Genomic DNA, 19,117 nt, shown 5'->3' with positions numbered 1-19,117 from the left:
ACTGATGAGGTCACCTAGCGGTAGTTTCTTATCCTGGCCATCAAAAATTGCTAGTAATATAGCCCCATCAATACGATGGTCGTAAAATTGCGTCCTTCGGGCCGTCATCGTATGATTAATATCGCTTATCTTAAGACGCTTGGAATCATCTGAACCTGAACCTTTTATTTTGCAAACAATGTAAGTCATTAATTTCTTGGATGACTGTTGTTTGGTATAAATTTCTTCTTGTCATCTTTGCACCGAATGTTTTAGCTGTCTGGTTGCGATAATAAAAGATTGCTTTGTTGTTGCTAGTCTCTCGAATCAAGGCCAATGATTCTTCTTGTGACTATCTAGATTCTTCAAGATTATATGAGTAAACCTGTGGGAAAATGGCCGTGCGTCTCTCTTATTAGCGAAACTGGAAGCATTAATGGGGTCATTTGTTGGCTCTGATGAGGTAGTGCCATGAGTTGGTAGCCTATACTGTGGTGTCGACATTCTCAAAATGAATACTTCTTTTATATAGCTTGAATGAAACCCTTGTCGCTTTGAGTTGGCTTTCTTTGCCCTCGACCTTCACAAATATGTCGTTGACAATACTGGAAGTAGAATCTGTGGGTGTCAATTTTTCAAAAGACCTCAAGGAAATTTATGATCTTAATATCAAAGAGCACCCCAAAGGGGAATCCTATTCTGATGCCATTAATATGTTGGTATATTATGTCCCTTAGGCATCTGAAGAGCTTCCCCAGTAAAGAAGCAGAGTTGATCCTTCTGGTTCTCTATTGGGATGTCGATAGAAGGGGCAGCTCTGTCCTCGTACAGTTGTTTTAATGATGCAACCGATTGTCCGAATGACGGGATCATTTATAAAGATATTCTACAAATAAAGGTTATGGAAAAGCTATTAGAACTTTGGTAGAAGGTGACTGACTATACGGCCTAGTAGTTTTTTCTCCATATATGTATCCACGGCAAATCTTGCCCTCTATTTTGAAGTTTCATGATACCCATTCAAGAACTGAACTTCTCTATTAGCGTCTTTGCCTGTTGCTCCATGTTTTTACCACACTAATTGCATAATAATATGTAGCCTATGCAGTGCTCTTTGGAACTTTTTCTGAGATTTGATGCTTAAAATCTACCACCAGACCAATGGTTTGCCGATATTCTACCCATCCGAGGATATATTTTGTGATATACTTCTTTGGTTCCTTTGAAGAAAAGGTCTACATGAAATAAATACCGCCAGTTTCTATTGACGGTAAGTCAACAAGAAGCCCGAAGTAGAGGATGAATGGCAAGGTATTGAAGAGACGACTGGCGAAATCTAACTGAGGCCCTTTGCGTCAATAGGCGTAGGAGGAGGTGATGATGATGATGATGGAGGATGAAGACAATCTAAATAACTCGAAATTACCTTGAAAGCCAAAACAGTTCTACTTTTCACCATTTAGATTTTAAAGAATGAAAATGACATGCTTTCCTTATTAGCTGTCCTCCTAGATATTAAATACGACAATAAAGACAAAACACTTTATACAAAGGCTATGAACTAAAAGCATAACCTCAATAGTGCTAACGCTAGTCCACCAGCATCGATGCCTAAATCTCTCTCCCACTGCACATCTTGAACCACTAACGAGCTTGAGAGAACCGCCAAGCAACTTTTATATGACGACTTTGCTGATAATAAAGTTGAATGGTGTCAATGAGAATCATAAACTGTTGGTATGACTTGAGAAATGTTGAAAACCTCTGTGACAATGAAAAAAAATCAATTATAGTAATCAAAAGAGAAATCATAGCTACCAACGTCCATATTGCTAGTAACACGACCTAGAAAAAAATAATATATTTAATTAATATGCTATTGAAAGGAAATCTCACATCTCTGGAACTCTCAAACATGAGTGTCTTTTATTAAGCTGAATACAAGAGAGGCATCGTGATATATATAAATGAGCGAGTAGAGAATTTTGGGTTTACCATGAAATCGGTACAGGAATGACCAGGACTCAACCAATAATCGTATAGCTATACGATCGTTGACTCAATTCTCAAGGAGGTTAACCTACCAAATGCAAGAGCTGCTTGAAGCAAGCAGACAATGCCGTATTATGACAGGTGACTCCTTTTTGGTACAATAGAAACACCCCACCTCTCAGTAAATTTATATTATGGGGGATTATTTTGTATCCCTATGCATTGCCTGTTATAGTCTCGACTGATGATACATTTTGGTTTAGTTAGAAAAGGGAAAGATAAAGCAATGCTGAAACATAAATAAATATATTCTTCAAAATGACTTGACTGATATTTTTCCTTTAGCGAACCGTATATAACCAGTCATTTCAGCAGCTTCAAAGTCTAAAAAAAAAAGGATCAATTGGCAGTCAAGCCAGCTCTAAATTTAAATTCATACACCGATACGTTCATATGTGCGCACACATTATTAAATGATAGATACTGTATATATACATAAACCTTCACACATATACATGCATGTACACCCTCCCCCCACACACACACACACACACACACACATATATATATATATATATATATATATATATATATATATATATATATATATTTGTGTGTGTGTGCGTCTGGTGAGCTTCTCCGTGCACGCGAATACAATAATGTTTAAATGATGAAATATGAGAATAGAAGCAGCTAATATCGTCAATATGACCAATGTCAATAAGCAGACACGCTCACACGCTTATTTCGACAGAATAAGAACTTCGGTCAAGTGGCAGCTCTTATTTTTAGGAGTACCATCGCCAAAGTATAGTCACCTTAGTCATCTAACCATGAGAGAGAGAGAGAGAGAGAGAGAGAGAGAGAGAGAGAGAGAGAGAGAGAGAGAGAGAGAGAGAGAGAGAGTGAGTTACCACTATTATTATTATTACATGTTAAGACACAACCCCAGTTGGAAAAGCAGGATGCTACAAGCCTAGGGGCTCCAACAGGGAAAATAGCCCAGTGAGGAAAGGAAACAAGGAAAAATATATTTTAAGAACAGTAACAACATAACTATCTCCTATTTAAACACAAAACTGTTAAATAGAAGAGAAAGAGAAATAAGATAGAATAGTGTCCGGGAGTTTACCCTCAAAAGAAAAATCTAATACAAGACAGTGGAAGACCATGGTACAGAGGCTATGGCACTACCCAAGACTAGAGAACAATGGAGTGTCCTTCTACTAGAAGAGCTGCTTGCCATAGCTAAAGAGTCTCTTCTACGCTTACCTAGAGGAAAGTGGCCACTGAACAATTACATTGCAGTAACCCCTTGGGAAGAAGAATTGTTTGGTAATCTCAGTGCTATGACGTGTATGAAGAATGACGATCAAAAGGTATGTCTTGGGTATCAAATCAGACTACTTATAGAAACAAAGCGCATTTAAAAATACATAATGCATGGAATCAATATGTTAATGATTCCGTGACATTAATCAATGCAGGCCTATTGAATCACACCTTCAGCCGGGAACATACGAAAGCCAATGTAGCAAATTTATATCACATAGTTGCCATTTAGAATTAGCAATTGAAGATATTCTTCTGAGGATGAAAGAGGATTAAAGAAATGTTTAAACAACACAGGTTTGATATATATACAGTATATATACATACTGTATATATATATATATATATATATATATATATATATATATGTGTGTGTGTGTGTGTGTGTGTGTGTGTGTGTGTGGTATGGAGAATACATACGGATCGGTAACCGATAATGATATCTCCTATAGAAAAGTTATAAACTACTGACAGATAAATAGTAATTATATTCTATAACACAAATAATAGATATAAAGTGATGATAAAGTAAAGGTCAATTAAGTTTATAAACACCGAAAATATCTATAAGCTATCTTGTTTACTAAAATTATTATGGGAGCTCTTGTAAAATTTGAAAAACAAAAATTATCTGACCTCGAGAAGACACCATCATTATTATTCAAAATATGTAACCATTCGTTTAGAGGAAGTCTAAACCCCCACCAACTTGTAAAGAAAGTTTCCACAAAAAGTGAGATAAAACAAACCAGAGAATAAGATCAAAATATACCCAAATAAACAATCGGAAATCGTATTCAATCCATAGTCACCCACAAGGTCATTTGGCGCAGTCTATTGGTAACTACTTTGCCTATACGGAATAGCACCAAGAATATATCAGTTCGCAGGTAGTTTGACATTTATTCACTTACATAAGACACTCTTAACAGCTAGTGTGGAAAGCATTACATTATGAAGCTTAGAAAACTTTATTGTAAGCTCAGTCAAGTTGTAATGCTTCAATATGACACATTTGGCTCAAATTAGCAAACTTAAATATATTTTTCAACAGATTAGGAATTGTAAGTAAGGAAACGTAAGCATGAGTAACAGATGGGAAAAATGAATACAAGACAATACGCAGAGCATACAAATTGAATAGGATACAATTCAGACCTCAATTAATGGTATAATCAATATACAGTTGGTATAAGCTTTAAAGTGAAGGATTCAGATGCCAATACTTTTCAGGTTTTAACATTTTAAGCTGTTTCAATATCTTAGAATACCCTTTAATATCTCCCCACCTCTTTCATAACTATAAACATGAAATATTTGCATGACATAAGGTCACATTGCATGCTGATGAAGTCTTTCTGCATGGCGTACCCGTACTGTATATTTAACGAGAATGATTTCCACTTAAATATAAAAAAAAATCTTGAATTATGTTGTAGTGCATGGAATGCACTACAACATATCAAAGAATGAAATAAAAAACATCCTCTGTAGAAAAGTATAAAGAAATAAATTTATCCATCGTTAGCTTTCATTCTAAATAAGTTATTCACAGCTCTATTAAATACTTTCATCCTCTAATCTCCTATCCACTGAAATAAATGAATCAAAGACAAATCTAAAAGCCAATTCTATCACTAAAACCATTGCATCACCATTTAAAGCAAGAGTGTCTATTTGTCTTCATCATACGGAAATATTTCCTTAGAACCGAATCACTTTTGGCATCTAAGAAGACGAAAGTCAACCAGACAAAGGGGAATCTGAAAGTACCAAGTCAGACTTCGTTGTTGAGTGGACCAAGAGTGGCGCTTGATCGATCGTTGTTGGAACTGTGGGTTGCGGAACTTTTCAAGAGACTCAAGTACTACATAAAGGGGTTTCACGATTCGCAAAGTATATCCTGGTAAACCTAAAGCATATGCCTATAAATTCGAAATGTAGATACGCAATTCAAAAGTATATCCTTTTTAATTCCAATAATTATAGAACCATAAAATCAAAGTATTTACATTAAACTGAAAATATATCCCAATAAATTCAAAGTAAAGACATCAAATTTAAACGCAACCCTACATATAAATTATTGCTATATGAAGTAAAAAAAAATCCAATAAACTAAAAATGCCGTCCCCATAAGCTTAGAAAAATTTTCTAGAAACTGAAAGCGTAACCTCTGAAATAATTTCGTTACAAATTAAGAGAGAAATATAGGTAATATTACGGTGTAGGTCACCAACTCCCCTGAGAAAATATTAGATAATTTACCTTAGTAATGATGATGGATGAGGATAGGGAAGACGTTGCAATGTAAAAAAGAAAAGAAAAGTCTCCATATGAGTGAAAAGGGAGCAAAGAGTTAGTAGGAAATACGCATGGAAGGGAAAGGGAGTGGATATAGCCAGTACAACATGTTGAGTGGGAAATGGGAGAGCGAATATATTACAATTATGGCAAGGCATGGTCCTAATAATCGAATAATTACACAATTCTATACCATTTGAAAAAGAAATTTCTCCACGGTAGTAAGAGCGCACCTGCCAGGCATTTAACAAAAATATTCGTAACCTTATTTTGATCACTTATAGCTAACGTTTATTTTGTAGCCATGCATCGATATGCCACTTTGTAAGACTGTAAGTTCAAATAAAGCAGACATTCTACTTTACCATAAAATGATCTCCCTAATTTGGTAGTTGAATCGGAAGAACTTCAAAAGTTCAAACTTGCAGCAAATGTTTTCATGCTGAACGGTTGACATGTCTTTTTATAGTTTATATATGAAATATCTGTTTTGATTGTGTTAATGTTTTTAAAATATTTCATTAATCATTATTTCTCATGTCGTTTACTTATTTCCTTTCCTCACAGGGCTATTTTTTCCTGCTGGAGCCCCTGGGCTTATAGCATCTTGCTTTTCCAACTAGGATTGTAGCTTAGCTAATAATAATAATAATAATAATAATAATAATAATAATAATAATAATACTATTTGCAGCCAACCCTGAATTAGGCATTGCCTTCGAACAAAGCAGCTAAGTATGAGATCATTAAAAGCGTCGGCCTGTCAATGACGTGACTTTGGGTCTAGACTTCGCCAGTTTTCAACCGTCAGAGAAAAGTCCTTCCGTGCATCGCCATAATAGTGGCGTGCGTACTCCAGAAATCGATCTTTATTTTTACTATCTGTCTTTATGACTTCAGGAGTGGACAGTAAGGAACTGCCTGAGGGCACAAAGGATCCATGTCTGTTAAAACATTGCCGATGCCTATTAGCTTACACTTTCTATTCTTTGCTTACCCGAGACTTGATCAGTTAGCTGTGATACAGTTTTTCGAATAAATTTTCGAGTTACTTCTACCTTTACTATCGGAAAATACTTGTAATTTAATAAAAAGATCCAAATATCTATCAATATATTCACCTTTTTTTATCAAAATATTCACAATATCTAGGCTTAAATCTTACCACCTTGTCTTGCGTGTTTTTTCCCAGAAAGCAACAGTGACTAGTATATCAAAGCTTTCTTAAGTTAATGAGTAAGTTTAACAAAAACCATCCCAATCCACCTCGAATATTCATTTCTCTTGAAAAATTTCAAGCCCTTAACATATGAACAGTATATATTATGACCACTCTTATCAATCTAAGTATAACTTTTTCCCAAGTGGTTTCTCAGTCCAATTTTAATTCAAAATACAAACTTTCCAATACTGATATCTCGCGAGAATAGGTTGCGATTTCTTTCCTCTTTTAAGTAGAATATATTTTTTTTTTTACCAAACCTTGTATATAAAGAATTAAATAATACTTATCATCTATATATATATATATATATATATATATATATATATATATATATATATATATATATATATATATGTGTGTGTGTGTGTGTGTGTGTATATATAAATACATACTGTATATATAAAGTGTACATTAAATATATCTCGTGTATAAATTTTCCTACTACTCTAAATAATTCTACGTTATATCTAATAAAATATCTTTTTTTTTAATTTCAGTTACTTCTAATGGTGGGTAACTGTAATATAGAAACGTTTGTATATAAGCTTTGATTGGGTGTTTGGGACCCCTCCCTTTGCTTTTAGTACCGTTACATAAACCTATCATCTCAAGCATAAAGATCTCGTTTTCTCTTGTCATTCAAATTTTTCCATACATTTCATCAATTCACCAGTAACATTTCCCCACTGTATGCCATCTTCATCATGGACAGTTGCTGAGAACTGTTTTGCAACCGTGTTTGAAGCCGCTCAGGAAAACAACACTTAAACTGAGAGCGAATTTTACAATAGAGAGAATTTCAGGACTTTTCTCTCATGGCTTACTTCTTGCACGTTTAGTTCATCAAACTGTCGCCGTATTGCAAATTAAAGTCAATTGTGATGTTTTATGAACGATACCAAGGCTACTTTGTACATATCTGTAAAATGTATGAAAAAAAATATGTAACAAAAGAATTCTGATTTGTGTTTGAACATTAAACTGACGTCACAATCAACGAAACCTGCATTTTTCATGTAGTCATTAAAAGCGTTACGTACGAAACATAAGGCAAGCATACCACTTTACTTTGACTACACAAACGCAGGACAGACACTCTCGTCATACTCGGGAAAATGGTGTGGTGCAGAAAACCTATAACTGGACTTCAAAAATAAAATCGTGTAAGTAATTTTCTATTTTCGGTGAGACAAATGTTTAAAAAGAAATGAGGCCCATTAACTGTTAAGTACTGTGCAATCAATGACAAGAACCAATTCAAGTTTGGGAATAAATGTTTTCTGTCTAGTTTTGAGATTGGAAGAAGTTTCATTAGATATTCAGAATCTTTGATATCCCTATCATAAGGTGTCATATTTCAATAAATATGAAATAAATCTATGATTGTTGATGACTATGACGAGCGTTACAACCAGTGATGGGACAACGAAAATAGGAGAACAATATAAGAAACAAGGTACTGTAGAATGAAAAAATGAAACACCTTTTCAAAATAGATTAATCACCAAAAATCTTGCAAGACTTTCTCAATAAGCCAATTTTTTGTGCGATTGAAGAAGAAACAAACTGAATGTGTTTCTCCAAAGTAAATTTGCTATTAAGAGTCACACCTAAAATTTTAAGTTGTGTAGTTAAAGAAACCTTATCAATGCAGAAATCTGGATGTTGACGAGCCGCTAAAGGATACAACTTAACACCAAAGTATGAAATGGAATGTAGAACTTGACCCAAAGACATGAAAATTACCAAAAAATTAAGAAACCTAGAACCCGTTGGCAATAAAACATGGTAATGAAACAACTAATAGAATTGAATTATGACGAGCCATTGTCTAAAACCGTGGTCCGAAACCCCCCAAAACAGAAAACTTTGACACCACATTAAACAAAGGTAAGAAAATAAGGATATGGTAAAAAGGTAATTGAAAATTTAGAAACTATGAACAAAAATTACTCATAAATAGAATGGCTTTTAGACCAAGAAGCTTGCATGGCAATAAGGCTAGAAAAAAAGGTTATGAAAATGACAAAGAAACATGCCTTGGTTTGAAAAAGGGAAAACACGTTTGTATTAAAACTATGATCATAACATTTTCCTTTACACGTTGTCATTTGAACGAGGCTCCCCTATAATAATTTCGGGAATAAGCATCCTTTTGGGGGTAGTACGTTGGCTAAGGCACCAGCCACCCGTTGAGAAACTACAGCTATAGAATTATTGGGTCCTTTGGCCAGACAATACTACATTGGATCCCTCTCTCGTTTCCGCTCATTTCATCTTTGCCGACACATACACAGAATAGTATGGCCTATTCTTTACACATTTTCCTCTTTACTCACATACTTGACAACCCTGAAATTACCAAAAAATTCTTCTCTCTGGAGGTTAACTACTGCGCTGTAATTGTTCAGTGGATACTTTCCTCTTGGAAAGGGTAGAAGAGACTCTTTAGCTATGGTAAGCAGCTCTTCTCGGAGGACACTCCAAAATCAAACCATTGTTCTCTTTTCTTGGGCGGTGCCTTAGCCTCTGTACCATGGTCTCCCACTGTCTTGGGTTAGCGATCTCTTGCTTGAGGGTAAATTAGGGCAGACTATTTTATCTTTTTCTCTTCTTGTTATTTTGAAGTTTTATAGTTTATGTATGAAAGATTTATTTTAATGTTGTTACAGTTCTAAAAAATATTAGAATTGTTAGTTACTTCTCTTGTAGGTTCCTTATTTCCTTTATTCACTGGAGTCTTTACCCTGTTGGAGCCCTTGGGCTTATAGCATCCGGCCTTTCCATCTAGGGTTGTACCTTATCAAATAATAATAATAATAATAATAATAATAACTCAGATGATTCAGGGTTGAACATTTCTGAAAATATGGCACGGGAAGGACGCGACAAGAGAGAGAGAGAGAGAGAGAGAGAGAGAGAGAGAGAGAGAGAGAGGACGCGACAGAGAGAGAGAGAGAGAGAGAGAGAGAGAGAGAAGAGAGAGAGAGAGAGAGAGAGAGAGAGAGAGAGAGAAGGAATAAGAAATAACCGGTTCATTGATTAACTTGATCGAAGATCATGAAAATTTGAGGATATCGTAGTCCTTCACACTGTTATCGAGCATCAAGGCTCCTGAGAGTTCCAATATTTATGTGCTCAAGACGCAATGAACGGTGGATATATGATACAAATAATTGAATTAAATAATCTACCTGAAAATACGATTAGTTAACAAGTAACTGAGATATACAAATTTAGTATACCCCTCTCTCTCTCTCTCTCTCTCTCTCTCTCTCTCTCTCTCTCTCTCTCTCTCTCTCTCTCTCTATATATATATATATATATATATACATATATATATTTATATATATACACACACTATATATATATATATATAGATATATATATATATATATATATATATATATATATATATATATATATATATATATATATATATATACTATATATATATATATATATATATATATATATATATATATATGTCAGCTATATCAAAACATACTTTATATAAAATCTACTTTAATGTTTTATTCTCTTTTTAATGAATTTAGAATAGCAAATAGCAAAACAGTAGCAGCGAAAGAAAATAACAGCCAGCAAACATATAACAATCACTACATTTTAAGACTAATGATAATACTTACAATAGTTACAAATTTCATAAAAAAGAACTAATAGATCACCTATCAATAATAATTTGCCCAAATTCATAGTGTAATACAGGCCTGTGATTTCAAGTGTCAATGATATGGACTCAGATGATGTCAGGATGACGATGAAATTCAGCGACAAATTCCAAAAGTGTTTCCAGAAGGCAGTTCAAATGTAAAATATGATAATCATTTACGATCTTCCAAGATTTTAGTGTTTTTCTTTGAAAATCAGCAGTGTTGTAGAAATGGAAGAAAATATACAGCGTCGAAACAGGTGTAGAAAATGTGTCCACAAAAAGATGTTAACTTAAAAGTGGTAGAAGAACGCCTGGGGAGTTTTTCAAATACCCGACAGAGATGTTTCCTCAAAAACTCGAGGAAGTTCCTGGGGATTCTTTTACGCTTAAAGTATAACTGGCGGCGTTGTTAGTTTTCGAGAAACTACTAAAACACTGTTTCTAGAATGCAACGATACCTTGGATTTACAAATATTTACAATGTCTTGACCTTTCTCACAGGACCTACAATGTAAAGCATGTAAGTTTGATCTACATATAACACACACACACACACACACGCATATATATATATATATATATATGATAAATTTTGCACATTTAAACGTGTTTTTCATATTCAAATAAGCCATATATATTTTTGATACATTAATGTCTGGATTCTCTTAACGACCTAGGGATCAGAGCCCCAGGCGAAATCACACAAAGACAAGAGCTTGTGACCGGCCGGGAATCGAACCCTGGTCGGCAAGCTTGTATAGACAGTGACTAAACCAAGTAGTTTAGTCACTGTCTATACAAGCTTGCCGACCAGGGTTCGATTCCCGGCCGGTCACGAGCTCTTGTCTTTGTGTGATTTCGCCTGGGGCTCTGATCCCGAGGTCGTTAAGAGAATCCAGACATTAATGTATCAAAATTATATATGGCTTATTTGAATATATATATATATATATATATATATATAAATATATATATATATATATAAATATATATATATATATATTTACAGTATATATATATGTATATATATATATAATATATATATATATATATGTGTGTGTGTGTGTGTGTGTGCGTGTGTGTGGAACATGAATACCGGCAGGTATATTCTGAATAAAAGGGCCTAATTCAGATTACAGGGGTCACTTGAAGAAATGGGTTGAGATATTACAAAAGTCAATAACATTATCTACAATGAATGAAACTTCATTGTATGAGTATTGTAAATGCTGCTCAGATGTGAGTACATGTATTACTTTGAAAATTACTAATATCATTACTATTATCTACCATATGGTTGAGAGAGAGAGAGAGAGAGAGAGAGAGAGAGAGAGAGATTAAGGGATATACAGTATCGTGTACAATAGCATTAAGAAAAACGATACACAGGCAATGCACTTCATCATAAATAAATCAACACAAATTTAAGCCACGATGAAAATCTTAACATTTTTCCAACGATAGTAATAAGCATCACACATTCCAAAGAGCAACAGGATAAAAAGGCCTTTTACTCATGATGAAACGGATGTAGATTCCAGATTATACAGAACCTTGTGAGGCGAACGTTATTACAAGATCATACATACGAAATGTAAATATCCTTGCCTCCTAATTAATCTCATCTGAAGACAACAGTTTACCTGATTATTTCCCAAGAATATTATCGTTTTGTAACTTATTTAACCCTCAAATATTCTTTAACTTTCTTCACCTGAAATAAATCATCAATGAGTGTGTTTTCTTTACCAATGTCATTTCTCCTGACAATGGTAATTTCTGATTCCAAAAAGAATAGTTTATGATAGTTAATTTCCTACTGTATTTTCTCATTTTCAGTCATCTCTAAACATGATAATTTAAAAAAAAACTCGTGATTACAAGTAATACGTATCTACAATTACAGAGAAACGAAGGACATTAAATCTTAATTACAAAAATCCACAATGAACGCACTCTTAAAATAACCCTCGGAAGAAATATAGCATCTCTAAGGAAAGAATAAACGAAAATAGAAACATTAAGTAATATGTGGCATTACGTGGGATGCCGCAGTTTAATCAATACAGAAGACATGGAGGCGTAAGGTAAAGAGATTTCCATATAGTGTGTGATATATATGTATATATATATATATATATATATGTATGTTTGTATATATATATATACATATATATATATATGTATGTTTGTATATATATATATATATATATATGTATGTTTGTATATATATATATATATATATATAATGAACAGACATTATCTTTGTGGCGTTCAAAACTCGAAGACAGCATCTCTCCGTACAAACTATCCTCCAGATTGTTTTCAAGATAACAAGAAAACTGCATCTCCATTCTCCATTTCTTATCTGGTGTCGACACGTGCTTCGAATCACTCTGTGACTCTTCGTCATGACTACTTGGGTTGAGCGATGAAATTACACTTTAATATAAAAGCCATGGGAGTGAAAATCTAAAGATACAAAAATATTTTGAAACTCCGACATTAATCAACAAAAACCAATAAATGAAATCTTTAAGTTCTTTGCAATAAAAACAAAAATTTAATATATATATATATATATATATATATATTATATATACATACATACATACATACATACATATATATATATATATATATATATATCCATAATCTCACGACTTTCCTACGAGTTAATAGGTATCATCAAATCATTCTAATGGCTCAGAAATATGTGCAAACCAACCAACAAGTGACTCACAAGAACTTGATGCATGCATGCGAGGAGTTGTCATAAAATAAGCCCAGGCTCACGTGCACATGTGTCAATAAATACCAAACGACAATCCCTCATTGCTCAATCTCCAGTAATTCTTTGCATTCACTAACAACAATAAGTTTCAGAAAGACGGCAAACCTACAAGTCGTTGTTTAGCACGTGAAAAACACAATTTGCGAAAATTATAATCTGTGGAAATATCTAATCCTTGCAAATTTAAAACTTGAACTCTTACAATAGTGAGACATATGACAAAAAAATCACCAGCATGAAAAAAAATATTAGTTGAACCAATGCACATACGATGCTTCAACAATATTCATAGCACACAATCACTTTCAGCATAGAAACATTTATAAAAATTAAGAAGTATCTCAAAAATTAATCTTTAAAATTAATCTAGAAAATATACAACTTGGCACAAATACCGAAGGTACCTGAAAATAAAGGAAGCTTTAAGATGAGAGCTAATTTGTCCCTATTTAATCCCCAAAAGGGTCAAATTACGTAGTAAAATTATCATTTGATTGTTAACAACGCAGAAAGTCAGCAACACTTCGATTACCTAAAAAATGTAATTTCTGTCTAAATACTGAAGTTCACTTCATGGTCTCTACAAAGTGCTAATAACCAAACAAATCTATGGTCGCTTCTCGGTTAAATCATTTGGGATATGAAATGTTTAATTACAATCAAAATATAGAGGACACATGATGCAATCACTTTTTGAACCTTACTAACAGCTAAATGGAACACAAACGTATCGAGGCATTTTATCCATTTATAGTCGGGACAAAATTTTCTTCAGCAGCCTAAAATCTAAAGGCAGTCCATCGTAACCGATGACGACATTTAAAGTTCCCCAGTAGATAATGAATGTAATATGATTTCTTCTCTGATGTGGTAATATCATTCCTGGTGTGTGCACTGCTATGGTTCATCAAACCAATTTAATGCACACCTTGCAATATGTTGAAATTGTCAGATGAGGATTTTGGGCACCGAGGGACTTTTTATCTTGGCGTGTCATCACTGCCAATGTCTATAGAATATGTATTCTGTAGACCTTGACTACTGCATTTTAAGGTGAGATATGCTACGTGACACTGCTCTTGGGGAGTGACTCTCTTGTTAACACTAATTTTCCAGATTATTAGGAAGCTAGCAAAGTATCCAGGTTAGTTAGTGGAATTTTAAATTTCTTCAAGGTTCATTTGACTACAACTTTGTACCTCTTTTTATGACCAACAGGCTTTACATGGCCGTGTTTTAGTTGTCTTACAAAATATGTTTTACGAACCATTCTTCGGTAATACGAATCCAGTGACTAAGCCAGCGTAGGTAGTTTTTGGTGATCAGGGCTTATATGCATCTCGTTTATTCCAGGATTTCTGTGAGTAATCCACTTTTTCCAGGTGGGGGCCATAATTATCTGATATAGGAAATATAAAATGCTCTTGTTGTTTGAGATGTACGATGTACCATGTTTTACATACTGTGCTTCGATTTCAGTAGTCAATGTCCGAGGTGAATGTTCGGGGGGGGGGGGGGGGGGGGGGGGACATGGTCCAGAGCGTGCCAAAAGCCCATGAAGTTCTGTTTATTTTCTCCCGAATGTTACCATCATTCTCAGTGGTAGATAAAACAATTCTACTCGTAGTCATGAATCGTAAAAATGGATACATTCTGAGTCGGTTTAGTTTGTTGTCCTACGACTTCAGTTTTCCTTGTACTTATATGTAAGTCAAGTGTCTAGTACAGTACATTAATTAAAAATAGGGTGTCTAAGATGGGTTGCACTGACTCTGGGCTGCGGAACAAATGGCTGGGTCATTAGCATATTGAATTTCAACTAACTGGTGTATAGATGTTTTGCATGAGAGTCTAGTCATCTGATGTTGAACAGGCTATCTTCTAGTCTATATTAGCCCTGTCTTCTTTTCTTGCCTTTTTTATGGAATAAACTCATTATTGATAAGATCAACAGGTTAAGAAGGACAGGGGACAGGCCATCACCCTTCTTTAGCCCCATAACTTAGGAAAGGATGACAAGTCCAAGGGACTAATGCAGACATTTGCTTTGATGTTGAAATGAGAAATCTGAAGTATTTTCAAAGATTTGCTATGAACTCCGTACTTTGCAAGTATCTTTGATAAGCGTTTGTGCTACATCACGTCAATGGTCTTAGTAAGGGTAACAAAGACTATCGTATAAGCCTGTGTTGTTCTTCTCTCAGGATTTCTCCCTTATTTGCATTAGAGTAAAAATCATGTTGATGGTCCCCATTTCCTTCTTAAACCCATACTGGGTCCCATACTGGGTCTCTAGTAGTATGGATTCAGAATATATATAGTTAAGAACAAAAGCATAAGTCTCGGTAGTATTTTACTAGGTTCAGCTGGTATTTTCCTTTTTCAGTATCTTCAGAGGAAAGAAACTTTTTTATTCTAGCTGATATAATTAAGAGTATAGTAAATACAAGCATCGCTGAGTGTAAGTTTCCCAAATCTGAGAAAATGGCTATAGTTACACCCGTTCTGAAAAGTGCTCTAAATTATCAGGAATTAGGCTCGTATAGACCTATTTCGAATCTATCCTTTATTCCAAAAGTCCTAGATTACGTGATTCTTGAACAAATAATTAGTCACTTAAAAGAAATATAAGCTTTGCCAGACAACCAGTCTGCTTACAGAAAATTATACACTACGAAGATGGCTATCTGTTCTGTTGTAAATGATATGCTGGAAATGATGAATGAAACCAAATGTGGTATCTTAATATTGCTCGATCTTAGTGCTATTTTTGATACAGTTGTGCATGAGCTGTGACTAAATGATCTACGGTCCATCGGTATTAAAGATCAAGCTTTTGAATACCTAAAAGACTACTTGGTTGTCAGAAACTACTGTGTGCAAATTTGAAACTCTTATTCATCATATGAAACTTTTAACAGAGGGGTACCCCAGGGGCGTGTACTGGCCCAATCTTATTCTGTATCTATACTGTCAGTCTGTCAAAAATACTACAAAGGCATGCAGTGAAGTTCAAACTATTTGCAGATGATACACAATTTTACTTCTCCATAAATGATATAGACCAAAAACTAAAATTGAATGAAAATAAAACTTTGTTTATGGTGGTGGGAAAGAAAAACAGCCTAAGAAACTTGGGTGATATTCAAATAAAGATAAATAACAACTATGTCCCGATATCTAGTAAAGTTCACGATCTATTAAAAACTGCTGACTATCATCTTAGAAACATTGCTTTTATAAAGAAACATGGATGAACATTCTCTAAAGAAACTTGTGATAAACTGTGTTATTACCAGACTTGACTACTGAAAATCCATTTACTGCAATTTACCAAAAATGCAACTAAAAATTACAAAACATAATAAATACAGGAGCTAGACTGATAAAAGGTGTCCCACCCCGAGAAAGGATGACTCCTACAGTAATTGATTTACACTGACTGCCTATTAAAGCAAGAACTGGTTTTAAAATATGTGCAAAAACCCATCAAGTTATCAGAACCCGACGTCTTAAATATCTAAGAGAATTGCTACATATTGCGTAGCCAACAAATTATGTTCACAGGAGAATAGTTACAGAGGGTTTCAAATTATTCGAACCTAGATATATTGTATGTCCACAGTGGGCTCCAGAGCCTTTAGATATGCGGCCCCGAGACTATGCAATAAGCCCCCACTAGACATCCGAAAGACCGAAGATACTAAGGCTTTCAAGAGGAAACTTAAGACTTTCATGTTCTCTAAGTTTTTCGATGATGTGAACCTGACAGTAAACGAGCAATATGCAGTGTGAAATGCTAAATGCCTAGGAATATATACGAAAATATTAATGTGAAGGTCCTTTAGAGAGTAGGGTTCCCCTGCTGTATTATTATTATTATTACTTGCTAAGCTACAACCCTAGTTGGAAAAGCAGGATGCTATAAGCCCAAGGGCTTCAACGGGGAAAATAGCCCAGTGAGGAAAGAAAATAAGGGAAAACTACAAGAGAAGTTCAGTAACAATAATAACATTGAAATGAATCTTTCATATATAATCTATAAAAATTTCAAAATAACAAGAGGATAAAAATTTCTAAATAACAAGAGGGAGAGAAATTAGATAGAATAGTCTACACGAATGTACTCTCAGGCAAGAGATCTCTAACCCAAAACAGTGGAAGACCGTGGTACAGAGGCTATGGCGCTACCCAAGACTAGAGAACAATGGTTCGATTTTGGAGTGTCTTTCTCCTAGAACAGCTCCTTACCATAGCCAGAGAGTCTCTTCTACTTTTTCCAAGAGGAAAGTAGCCGCTGAACAATTACAGTGCAGTAGTCAACCTCTTGAGAGAGAAGAATTGTTTGGTAATTTCAGTATTGTCAAGTGTATGAGGAAAGAGGAGAATGTGTAAAGAATAGGCCAGACTATTCTGTGTATGTGTCTGCAAAGATGAAATGAGCCGTAACCAGAGAGAGGGATCCAATGAAGTACTGTTTGGCCAGTCAAAGGACCCAATAACTCTCTCTAGCATAGTATCTCAACGGGTGGCTGGTGCCAAAAAGCAGTCCTTACAGTAAGGAAAGAAGAATACCAAAGCTATTGTTGTAGTTACAGTACTTATCTCTCATTTATTATAATGAGAATTATCTATTCTATTTAGAAGTTTGGTCTCCCCGCCATAGGGCATAGATAACCTAGTGCAGTTGTTTATTAAAAAGGTAATCCCAATGGTCGACAATTTCTCTAAGAATGTTGTCAGTATCGTATCTTTTGCCTTCTTTAGTGCTTTTCATTGTGCTCAGAATTTTGTGTAATTCTAGAAGCTTGACGAGGTCCTGAATGATTGTTAAGTTAGGCAGAGCATCAATAACAGAGACTCATCAACAGTGTTATGATGATTCACAGTAGCATGCAAATTCTCGACCAATCAGTTTAAAATCTTAGTTTGTTCTTTAAAGGTAGTTTTGTCAAGTGTGCTGCAGCCCGGGAACAGTGTTTTTCTTAGGCTCACAACTGGATTGCATGGGATTATAAAAGACTTGAATGCTGGTTTTGTCAGCAAAGGCTTAAATTTCCTTAGCCCTTTCTTTACACCGGCTGTTACGTAGCATAATTATTTGATGTACATTTGATCTTAAGTCTTTCAATCTTTGGCCAATGAAAATTAGTGGAGATTTGCAAAGTATACTTCATGTAACTTATGTGTTTGTTAAATAATTGGTGTATGGTGTCGAAGTTCTTTTTGAACCAGTCTGCATGAAGCCAGTTGTTGCTACTGCAGCATCTCCTATCATTATGCATAATTCTGCCCACTTAGTGTCTGGATATTCCTCAGGAATGTCGGTGAAGGAAAAGAGGCCTCGGCAATCTGATGGTGAAAAGGAGCTCCTGTATCATACTTTTTCAGTGCAGCACAGTTTACTTTCTTAGATGTTTCCTGCTTGCAAATTTAAGGTCGAATTTTTAATTTGAAGATGGATTTTACAATTCAATGATCTGTCCAACAGTTCGCCACAAGCTTGACTCAGGTTATCCTCTCTTCATTATCGTTGCTCTGCCTCGTTATGACGTACAGTAGTCTAGCATGTGCCAGTGATTGGATCTTGGATGTATATTTGTTTTTGAGGTTTCCCTTGAGCTGGAAAATTGTTTGAAATGACAAGATTATGTTTAGTGTATAAGAAGAGTAGTCTGAGGCTATTGACGTTCATTTGATGTGATATGATTACCTATAGCACCAACCCAGTGTCTTGTTTTTTCAATAAGAGCACCGAAACCTCCCATTAAGATAACATTGTCAGTTCTGTAGGGGTTTTGTAACACTGCATCAA

The 19,117-nt window shown here is 34.7% G+C and overlaps 1 protein-coding gene across 3 annotated transcripts in view; it reads left to right on the top strand.

Moving 5' to 3' along the window:
• The window catches only part of LOC137644438 (protein starmaker-like), a 121,777-nt gene that overhangs the window by 69,878 nt on the left and 32,782 nt on the right, over positions 1 to 19,117 (top strand). The gene's annotated exons all lie outside the window — the stretch shown is intronic.

The sequence above is a fragment of the Palaemon carinicauda genome, chromosome 1 (genome assembly GCF_036898095.1).
Source record: "Palaemon carinicauda isolate YSFRI2023 chromosome 1, ASM3689809v2, whole genome shotgun sequence".
Classification (NCBI taxonomy): domain Eukaryota; kingdom Metazoa; phylum Arthropoda; class Malacostraca; order Decapoda; family Palaemonidae; genus Palaemon; species Palaemon carinicauda.
Note: the sequence above shows the minus strand (reverse complement) of the source record. Positions and strands in the feature narration are given on the sequence as shown.